The 11,632-nt window shown below is 35.7% G+C and overlaps 1 non-coding gene across 1 annotated transcript; it reads right to left on the bottom strand.

Annotated features, from left to right (window-relative positions):
• Nucleotides 1-466: 466 nt before the first annotated feature.
• On the bottom strand, nucleotides 467-540 carry TRNAM-CAU (transfer RNA methionine (anticodon CAU)). The gene has a single exon. It is a non-coding gene; the product is annotated as a tRNA-Met (tRNA).
• Nucleotides 541-11,632: the final 11,092 nt, after the last annotated feature.

Below are 11,632 nucleotides of genomic sequence, written 5' to 3'. Positions count from 1 at the left end.
TATTCTATTCTAAAAATCCACATACAATGGTACATGTTGAAGATATATAACATTTCCCATCTCATGGGAAACCCTTTTCGCTCCGCTTAGCCCTACCCCTCCCCCCCAGGGGTATTTTAGTGATAGGTTCTATAGGAACTGGACGATCCTATTTGGTCAAATACCTAGCGACAAACTCCTATGTTCCTTTCATTACAGTATTTCTGAACAAGTTCCTGAATAACAAGCCTAAGAGTTTTCTTTTTGATGATAGTGACGATATTGCATTAGCTCTCCCTGAAAAGGAGGTGATCCAGCCGCACCTTTCAGTACGGCTACCTTGTTACGACTTCACTCCAGTCACTAGCCCTGCCTTCGGCATCCCCCTCCTTACGGTTAAGGTAACGACTTCGGGCATGGCCAGCTCCCATAGTGTGACGGGCGGTGTGTACAAGGCCCGGGAACGAATTTGCCGATCCAAAAACTGTTGCGGAGACGGGGTTTGAACCCGTGACCTCAAGGTTATGAGCCTTGCGAGCTACCAAGCTGCTCTACCCCGCGGTAAAGAGAAGAATTGACAACTAATGCACAAACAAAGATTGAATGTGCCCCTTTATCATTCTGTACAAATAGAATAAACCATTTGTACAGAATGGTAAAGGGGCCCTCTTATGATCGTTGATCATAAAAATGAATAAAACATTGAAGAGAATTTTTCAACCTACCCTTACCAACTCGATTGCAACCAACCTTCACAACCATTCTTCACGAAGTATGTGTCCAGATAACCCAAAATCCCGATAATTTGCTCTTGGTCTTCCGGTCAAAAAATAACGTCGATGAAGACGTGTAGGTGCACTATTACGCGGTAGTGATTCTAACTTTCCATGAATTTCCCATTTTTGACTTAACGATGGAACTTTGCTTATTTCTTTTTTTGAGGATCGGCGAATCAAATAATATTTTTGTTCCAATTTATGTAGTGATTCATATATGCTCTTCTTTATATTTATATTTATATGTCGATATGTAGACATATCTCGACATATCTATGTTACTAATTTCCTTATATTTACCAAGAAATCTATAAACGTGGCATTTTTTTTTGTATTAATGTGGCATATTTTTTAATCATTTGTCATGGGTCATCTTGTTATTGGGCTGATGTGCGTGGCAGGCTCATATTAAAAATGAGTATATGGACTTATCATATAATCCTATAATCCTATTACAATTCTTATTGCTAAAAAAAAGTACAAAAATTTGATAAATACAAAATTACATTTTTGGATTGAATTTTAGCAAAAAAAAAATTATAGTATTTGAATTATAACAAACCTAGTTTAAATTTTTTTATTTCATATACTTATTATTAATTAGAGTTGAACTATTATTATTATTATTATTATTATTATTATTATTATTATTATTATTGATAATAACTTAAAAATAATTTAAAAACAAATGCTCGCTTGAATTATAAATGACAAATGATATGAGCTTGTTATGAGTTAATGTGCACTTAACACATGTAGTATCATTTATTGAATTTATTACAATTCTTATTGCTACAAAAAAAATACAAAAATTTGATAAATACAAAATTACATTTTTGGATTGAATTCTTTAAAAAAAAACACTGTAGTATTTGAATTCTAACAAACCATAAATTGATAAAGTTTATTCAAATTACATTTAAAAGGTTTGATGCATGGAAACTTGTCTCTCAACAAATTTCTCTTCGGCAAGTATACCGAATGGTCGTCAAGTAAAAGCTCACAATAGAGTGAGGTCGAATCCACAGGGATTAACAGATTAAGCAATCAATGGTTAACTGATTATCCTAGTTTGACGAATCATATTGAAGTGATGAGTAACAAGGAACTGTAAATGGCATAAAAGTAAAGAAAGCAATAAAGTGCAAAAAAGTAAAATGGCAAGAAAAGTAAATGTAAGAACTAAAAATAAAATGAACATTAGGATCAAGAGATATTGCAATCCTCCGAATCAAATTCATTCTCATCTCTTCCTCAATCGATGCATTCATTGATCTCCTTGGCAATCTTAAGTGATTGGATCCCAATTCCTTGGCAATCCAATCTCTCTAAGCTTGAACAATTTCCCAAATCATTGATTTAATTGCTCATGGAAAGAGATGAAGTTTGGTCACTGATTATACCACACACATTCATAGATCAAAGTATTGGTAGGATTAAATATCACAATATCCATCCAACCCCAACCTAATCCAATGTGAGAGAGCATTTCTAGCATGATTTCCTCATTCCTCTTCCAAGGTTTAGAGGAAATCTAAGTATGAGCAATTTCTCTTCCGAGACAATTACCCAATTAGATGAAGATCGAAAGCTCTCTAGTAAAATCAAGAGAAAAGAAAGAAGAAGCAGAATGAAAACTACAACTGATCCATTAAATCACAATAGAGCTCTCTAACCCAATGAAAAGAGTTAGTTGATCATTGCTCTACCAAAATAGAAAAGAAAGAAAGTGCAGAAAAGTAAAGATGAAGATTAAAACTAAAATCGAAACTTCAAAATTCATAAATGAAAAGTACAAAGAAAAGAAAGAGAAGGAAAAGTGTGTGAGGGGAGGGAGTCCGAAGACCCCTCTTCAATCCCCCAATTCCAGAATGATTTCAAAGTAAAAACTAAGGCCTTTATATAAGCTCTCCTAAATTACAAAATGAAATGAAATTAAAAGCAAATTACATTTAAATGAAAATTCCTACTCTAGATGCTTCTTGTGGCCTTGATTGGTTGACACGTGTGGGCTTGTTTGCTTGAGGTTGGGTGGTCCTTGAAAGAGAAGTGAATCAAGTTGAGGTCCAGGTGCTAATGTTAGTGCTACCGTTAGCCACACTAACGCTACAAGTGTGGCGTTAATGCTGAAGTTAGTGTGGTTAACGTCACACTTGTTACCCAGTTAGTATTTTTGGGGCTTAAAAGATGCCTCTTATTTGTGCTCCAATTTCATGTCCACTATAGAGTATTATATATATTTGGAAAGCTCTGAATATCAGCTTTCTATCGTAACTAGAATCACCTTAATTGGACCTCTGTAACTCAAGTTATGCTCCTTTGAAGTGGACAAAGTCGTTGGCATAGTCGCTGGCGTTATTGGAAAAAGTGAGTGCCAATAACGTCAGCGTTCATGGGATGTCTACTTTCCAAAGCCTTTGGAAGCGCATCGTTTGGAGCTCTAAAACTTGAGTTACACTTCTTGGAAGGTGAAGAGGTCAGCTGGCCTTACTACAGGTTGATACCATGTTCATCTTTGTACTTTCGGGGTAGGTTTTCTCCCTTAAATTTAGTGTACACCATGTAGTGACATATATGCATGGAAAGCTATGGAATCCTACTTTCCAATGCCACTGGAATCACCTTATTTGAATCTTTGTGGCTCAAGTTATTTATGTTTGAATAAGACATGGTCAGGCTGCCAGGTGAGATTTTTGCCCACGTTAGTGTCCATGTTAGTGTAACTAACGTGGCCATTAACGTGGGTCTTCCTTTGGTTCGCTAGTGTTATTGGCACTCACTTTTGCCAATAACACTGCTTCTTGTCCCTCTTTCCTACGTTAATGGTCCACGTTAGTGTAACTAACGTGGCCATTAACGTGGGTCTTCCTTTGCTTTGCTAGCGTTATTGGCACACTCTTTTGCTAATAACGTTGCCCCTTATCCTTCTTTCCCACGTTAATGGTCCACGTTAGTGTAACTAACATGGCCCTTAACGTAGGCATGCCAAGGCTTGAGGGCGTTAGTGACACTCACCTTTGTCACTAACGCTACAACAACCCCTCCTCTTCCACGTTAATGGTCCACATTAGTGGTGTTAACGTGGCCATTAATGTGGGTCTTCCTTTGCTATCTCCAACGTTAGTGACAAAGGTTAGTGTCACTAACGTTGGCACATCATCCCTTGCTCCATGCTACCCTTCACATTAATGGCACTAACGTAGCCACTAACGGGGCTCTTCTCTGCTTCTTGTTACCTGAAATCAATCAAACAAAATGCTTCAAAGTCTTGCTCTTAATCATGGGATCATGCATCACCCATTTTATCATTCAATTCATGCATAATTCTTATGAAATCATTCAAAATTCATAATGTTTGCTTGAATCATGGTATGATTGCATTTTCAACCAAATACTTGCTTATTTTATAAGAAAATGCATGAAACCAACCTAAAGCATACAAAAAATGGCTAGTAAAACTAGCCAAGATGCCCTGCCATCACAACACCAAACTTAAATCTTGCTTGTCCCCAAGCAAGAAAAGAACTCTGCACAAAGAATACTCTTAATTGGAATGTATTGAATAATTGCTTATGATGCCTTAGTGGGTGAAGTGAATAAGTGACAGTGGGGTGAACTCTAATTTGTATGCTTATGCAAGGATTCCAGTGCTCAATAGTCCTCACATTTTGGAAGTCTTAGATCTTAGGACTTCCATTCAAATGATATTATGGAATCCTCTTTATAGATTGTCACCTTGAAGCAGCACTTATTTTCTAGCATTTTTCTTTCTTTGTGGAATTTGGCCTCGACTCTAGGTGTCATGTATCAAAGCGGCATTTTAAGATAAGCTTTCAATCAATACTCCCAAACCAGTTGGCCTAAGGTATTAGGTGTTGAAGCACCCTTTAGGATTTACTTGCTCAAGCCTCTCTCTTTGATACAAATCCAACACAAGCATTTAACTAGGACAATAACTCTTTGAGTTCTTGTTTCTTTCTTTTTCTTCCTAGTAATTGATGCTCAGAGCCTTGGGCTTATTCTTTGTTTTTTTTTTCTTCTTTTGTTTTCTTTTGTTACTGCTTCTTGGATCAATAGATGTTTGAGAAATTCCATAATACTTCTCCAAACTTCATTTCCTGTCTATGAGCTCCCATGCAAGTTTTCACAAATAGACAACCTCAATACACAATCATACAATCAGAACCTCCACTCCTCTTAATCTTTTGCTTTTCCCAAGATTTATAAAATTCTTCAATACTTTTCTTTGAATAGAATGATTTCTTTGTTGCAGTCGTAGAGATATTGGGTGCAAGTAAAATTTAAGATGATAATCATGATATCATAGCAACATGTTCCAAATCAAATCTCAAATTATGCTTATTCACAAAGAGTAATCACACATGCACACAAAGAAAATAGAAGACAATCATGCAATTTAAAGTGCTAGAAATAAGTAAGAGGAAAAAGGAACTTTACCACCTTGTAGTTCATCTTCATTGTTGTTGCCCTTTTCCTCCTATTCTTCCCCTTCCCACACCAAACTTAGAATGATTGCTTATACTCAAGCAAAAATTAAAACAGTGGTGATGGGGTCTCTGATGGATCATAAATGTCTTAGAATGAAGTGTGAGTATGCATGTGTTTCAGCAAGCAAGATTAAGGATACAATAAAGGCACAAGAGATACAAACAAAGACATTTTGATTGCATTAATAAGTGGTGTGCTTGGTACCTTGCATGAAAGATAAGTGGCAACACCAAACTTAGTGTGACATTCTCAATTTAGAATGTTGCAAGTACCCAGTGAAGATTGAAAATGAAATTATTGCATGGCAACACCAAACTTTGAATGCAATCATATGCCAAATTATTGAAAGTAAACTCAGCAAATCAAGGAAATGTTACCTACGGTTGGGTTGCCTCCCAACAAGCACTCTTTTAATGTCATTAGCTTGACATGTTGTTCATGACTTTCTTCCTCTTCTTCTAGTTTGTTAAGAGGAATGACCTCAAGAGGAAAGAGGAGCCAGTTAATGCCCCTTGTTTTGAGTGCCTCTCCCCAGCAAGCTTTCTTTTATTGTTAGCTTGAGTAAACTTGCTTATTGTGGTAGGGGTGGGATGGCTTTTGGTTGACCTTTTCTTTTTCATGGATATTGTCCTTCTTTTCTTGGTCACCATCCTCTTTTTAGTGCTCGTGTTGATTGCCTTCACCACCTTGATTTCAGAACTTGGGTGTTGTATGATGGTTGGAGCATCCTCTTCATCAAGTGCTTCTTGAATTGGTGGTTCAATGAACTCACCCTTTATGCAATTCTCTATTTTATTGGAGTAGTGTGGACTCCCTTGATTGACTTCCGCCCTTTCTTCTACATGATTTTGCATTGAGTCTTTTGGGAGTGAGTTTGCATGTTCCTTTATCACCACATGTAACCTCTGTAGGTATGGAGCCTTAGGCTCATATATTCTCACAACCTCCTCATTTTTCATATGAATCTCACTTGGTATAGCTGCCTCTTTTTCTTGTTCTTCTGATTCCTCCCTTGTTCTTGACCTTTGAATGAATTGTTCTTCAGAATAGAGTTGTGCATTCTGTCTCAATTTTTCTTCATGGTCCCTTTTTGCTATTTTCTCTTCTTCATTTGTCTTTATTATTTCTTCAAGGAGGAGTTCTATCCTAGCAAGTCTATCTTCTTCTCTTCTTTTTTTGAGTTTTTCAATGATGAGTTCATCCTAGCAAGCTTATCTAAAGGAGGTTGGGTAGGTTGTAATGGTTGGGGGTTGGCTTGTGAATGGAATTGGTTGTTTTGTGGTTGTGTGTTCTGAAAGTGGTATGACTATTGTGGATAGTGGATTGAGTTTTGTGGATGATGAAATGAATTGTATGGATTTGGGATAGAATTTTGTGCTAAGGCATACTCAAATGATGAAGAATTTAGGCATGTAAAACTTGGAGGTGAGGTTGTATAATTGAGAGGTGATGGCTCTTGATGAATGGGGTATGAATGAGTGAAATCTCTTTAATTTTGATCTTCCTAGCCACAACTTGAGTAGTGATCAATTTCACCAAAATATGGACCATTTTGTGGCTCTAGAAAGTACCCTATTTCATGTTCTTGATATTCCCACCCACCATGAGCATAGTAAAGTAGATCATTCTGTGGTGATGGAGAGTTTCCCATGAAATTTGTTTGACTACAATATGATGGATGCTCCTTTCTTTCCTGCAAAAAGCTCTGTCTCAAACAATAATCACCAAAGGAAATTGGAATCCCCATTGTAATAAATGAGGGATTCTTAGTGAGGTAATATCACAAACAGTTAGTTAGCAAAAGAAAATAAAGAAACAAAAGAAAAGTGTCTAATCTAGTAGATCAATCAACCGGTAGTCTGTTAATCATAATTAATTGCCGGCAACGGCGCCATAAATTTGATGCACGAAAACTTGTATCTCAACAAATTTCCCTTCGGCAAGTATACCGAATGGTCGTCAAGTAAAAACTCACAATAGAGTGAGGTCGAATCCACAGGGATTAACGGATTAAGCAATCAATGGTTAATTGATTATCCTAGTTAGACGAATCATATTGGAGTGATGAGTGACAAGGAACTATAAATGGCATAAAAGTAAAGAAAGTAATAAAGTGCAGAAAAGTAAAATGGCAAGAAAAGTAAAAGTAAGAACTAAAAATAAAATGAACATTGGGATCAAAAGATATTGCAATTCTCCGGATCAAGTTCATTCTCATCTCTTCCTCAAATAGTGCATTCATTGATCTCCTTGGCAATCTTAAGTGATTGGATCCCAATTCTTTGGAAATCCAATCTCTCTAAGCTTGAACAATTTTCCAATTCCTTGATTTAATTGCTCATGGGAAGAGATGAAGTTTAGTCATTGATTATACCACACACATTCATAGATCAAAGTATTGGTAGGATTAAATGTCACAATATCCATCCAACCTCCAACCTAATCCAATGTGACAGAGCATTTCTAGCATGATTTCCTCATTCCTCTTCCAAGGTTCAGAGGAAATCCAAGTATGAGCAATTTCTCGTCCGAGACAATTACCCAATTAGATGAAGATCGAAAGCTCTCTAGCAAAATCAAGAAAAAAGAAAGAAGAAGAAGAATAAAAACTACAATTGATCCATTGAATCACAATAGAGCTCTCTAACCCAATGAAAAGAGTTAGTTGAAGAAAGAAAGTGCAGAAAAGTAAAGATGAAGATTAAAACTAAAATTGAAACTTCAAAATTCATAAATGAAAAGTACAAAGAAAAGAAAGAGAAGGAAAAGTGTGTGAGGGGAGGGAGGCTGAAGACCCCTCTTCAATTCCCCCAATTCCGGAATGATTTCAAAGTAAAAACTAAGGCTTTTATATAGGCTCTCCTAAATTACAAAATGAAATGAAATTAAAAGCAAATTACAATTAAATGAAAATTCCTACTCTAGATGCTTCTTGTGGCCTTAATTGATTGACACTTGTGGGCTTACTTGCTTGAGGTTGGGTGGTCCTTGAAAGAGAAATAAAGCTTTGAAGATTTGGAACTAACAACTTTTCTCTCTTTTTCTCTCTACCTATTTTCGGCCACAAAGTGAAAATGAGCCAGCCTTGGGGGTTTTGGGGGTGTAGGGTGAGTTGTGATTGGTTGGATTGGAGGTGGATTAAAATAATATTAAAATATCTCAGGTGTATAACTACTAAAACTAGATGTATCGGAACAAAATGTAACAACCCCGATTTTCGAGTACGCGAGACCTTTTCTGAAAGCACGAATTTCTCCGGAAGATGAGTAAAGGGAAAACCTTTGATATATCATCAAGAATATCAATCCTAATTGTCATTATGTCATCTTTAAGCTAGAACCTTTTATGAGGCAAGCTCGATAATGCAGTTATGAAGAACATAGTTTTTGAACCGTATCGATTAGGAGTTTTGATCCGGTTTTTTGTAAATAGTCTCAGTTTGACGAACCGGACTCGATTCATGAGAGAAGAGAGATAATAGGGTAATATCATCATTATATGAGTATTAGAAGCTTCTTGAATGATATTATAAGGTTACCTGGTCAGTTTTAGTTAAAAACAGAAAATCGGTTTAACCGGGTTCACAATTTACTGGTGCAGCTTAGCACCAGCACTCTCGGATGACTTTAGCAATGCTAAGGCCTCATTATTCATATTTTATTCTCATAATAAATATGTTACTAGTGTCATTTATGCTAGTAGCTCATAAAATAATTTTTAGAGATATTTTTGCAAGTGTTCCGATACATCTAGTTTTAGTAGTTATACACCTGAGATATTTTAATATTATTTTAATTCACCTCCAAGCCAACCAATCACAACTCACCCTACACCCCCAAAACCCCCAAGGCTGGCTCATTTTCACTTTGTGGCCGAAAATAGGTAGAGAGAAAAAGAGAGAAAATTTCTTAGTTCCAAATCTTCAAAGCTTGATTTCTGCTAAACTAAAACTCAAATCAAAATTCCAATCCGACCAAAATGATCCTCTCTTCTTTCTCTACATGATCATATGACTTACCAAGGCTTTGATCAAGGTGAGTTGGCTGCACCATCTCCCTTTTGATTCGGTTTCAAGGAAACATGGTTAAATATGTGTTTTCTTGATGTGATTTAGGAGGAAAAAGTGCTTAGGGACCACCTGATTGATGTATTTTAGGAGGAAAAAGTGCTTTAGGAACACTTCAAAGAGTTACCGGATTTGGAGTAGCAAATCAAGGTAGGGTGTCATGAAATTAATCTTGATTATTTGTGTTTGAGTTGTGTGAATGTTGTATGATTTGGCTGTGCTAAAAATTTGTTGCATATATGACTGATTCTTGGTGAAAATTTGATGAAATTTTTGATGAAATTTGATGAAATTCAAGCTTTAAAGTTCATGTTCTTGGGCAGCTTAAAAAACGAAACCCTAAGCTTAAATTGAGGTTCAATTTGTGTTGAAATCATGAAGAAAAGATGGGGTTTTAGTTGCTGCTAATTTATTATGAATTGTAGTAAAAATCGGTTGCTGAAAACACTGAAAAACGGGTAAGAAAAGAGAAAGAATCTGAAGAATTTATGAAGAACATGAAGAACACCTTGAGTGTGATGAAGAACAATGAAGAACAGGCCTTAGATCTTAAAAAGGGCAAGGAAGTAAAACTTTTGGTGTTTAAGGGGTTGTTTGGTAATTTCTGAAAGTTAGGGTGGTAAAAATTAGACGTTATATGGTAATTTCTGAAAGTTAGGGTGGTAAAAGTAGAAATATTAAAAGTTACGGGTGGTAAAAAGTGAATTTTAAAGGTTAAAAGTAAAAGGTAAGTTAATTTTCGAAAATTTAATGATAAAATAATAAAAAATAATAAAATATTAAATAATAATATCTAAATAAAAATAATATTTTAATAAAAATAATAAAATAATGCGAAAAAGGCAGTTTTTCGTAAAAGCTTTAGAAAGACAACTTTAAGTGCAGAATTCTCCTAATTACTTTCATAAAACACTTAGGGAGTGGTAAGAACATATTAGTGAGGTAAAGATAAAAGAAAGATAAAAGTCACAAAAAAGATAAAAACTAAAGAAAAAGTCTGTAACGTTTTAACGACAGAAAAACAGACAGAGACTAGTGAACGAACTAGGGCAACTTAGTTAGTACTTGAGTTGCGACTAGGGTTAGGTATTATATGAAAAGTTAAACTATTTCAGTATAGACTTAATGAACCTATATTTGGGATAGGTTAACTATTCATACCGAAATTTACATAAGCTTTAAATACATACGTTAAGCAGAGAAATCAGAACAGAGTAGAGAAACACAGAAAATAGAGTAACCAGAGTAAAGTAAAGAGATGAAGAGAAAAAGTGTAATATAGGTGCAGCCAACTCACCTTGATCCCAGCCTTGATAAGTCATATGATCATGTAGAGAAAGAAGAGAGGATCATTTTGGTCGGATTGGAATTTTGATTTGAGTTTTAGTTCAGCAGAAATAAAGCTTTAAAGATTTGGAACTAACAACTTTTCTCTCTTTTTCTCTCTACCTATTTTCGGCCACAAAGTGAAAATGAGCCAGCCTTGGGGGTTTTGGGGGTGTAGGGTGAGTTGTGATTGGTTGGCTTGGAGGTGGATTAAAATAATATTAAAATATCTCAGGTGTATAACTACTAAAACTAGATGTATCGGAACAAAATGTAACAACCCCGATTTTTGAGTACGCGAGACCTTTTCTGAAAGCTAATATCATCATTATATGAGTATTAGAAGCTTCTTGAAAGATATTATAAGGTTACCTGGTCAGTTTTAGTTAAAAACAGAAAATCGGTTTAACCGGGTTCACAATTTACTGGTGCAGCTTAGCACCAGCACTCTCGGATGACTTTAGCAATGCTAAGGCCTCATTATTCATGTTTTATTCTCATAATAAATATGTTACTAGTGTCATTTATGCTAGTAGCTCATAAAATAATTTTTAGAGATGTTTTTGCAAGTGTTCCGATACATCTAGTTTTAGTAGTTATACACCTGAGATATTTTAATATTATTTTAATTCACCTCCAAGCCAACCAATCACAACTCACCCTACACCCCAAAACCCCCAAGGCTGGCTCATTTTCACTTTGTGGCCGAAAATAGGTAGAGAGAAAAAGAGAGAAAATTTCTTAGTTCCAAATCTTCAAAGCTTGATTTCTGCTGAACTAAAACTCAAATCAAAATTCCAATCCGACCAAAATGATCCTCTCTTCTTTCTCTACATGATCATATGACTTATCAAGGCTTTGATCAAGGTGAGTTGGCTGCACCATCTCCCTTTTGATTCGGTTTCAAGGAAACATGGTTAAATATGTGTTTTCTTGATGTGATTTAGGAGGAAAAAGTGCTTAGGGACCACCTGAA

The sequence above is a fragment of the Arachis duranensis genome, chromosome 4 (genome assembly GCF_000817695.3).
Source record: "Arachis duranensis cultivar V14167 chromosome 4, aradu.V14167.gnm2.J7QH, whole genome shotgun sequence".
Taxonomy (NCBI): domain Eukaryota; kingdom Viridiplantae; phylum Streptophyta; class Magnoliopsida; order Fabales; family Fabaceae; genus Arachis; species Arachis duranensis.
Note: the sequence above shows the minus strand (reverse complement) of the source record. Positions and strands in the feature narration are given on the sequence as shown.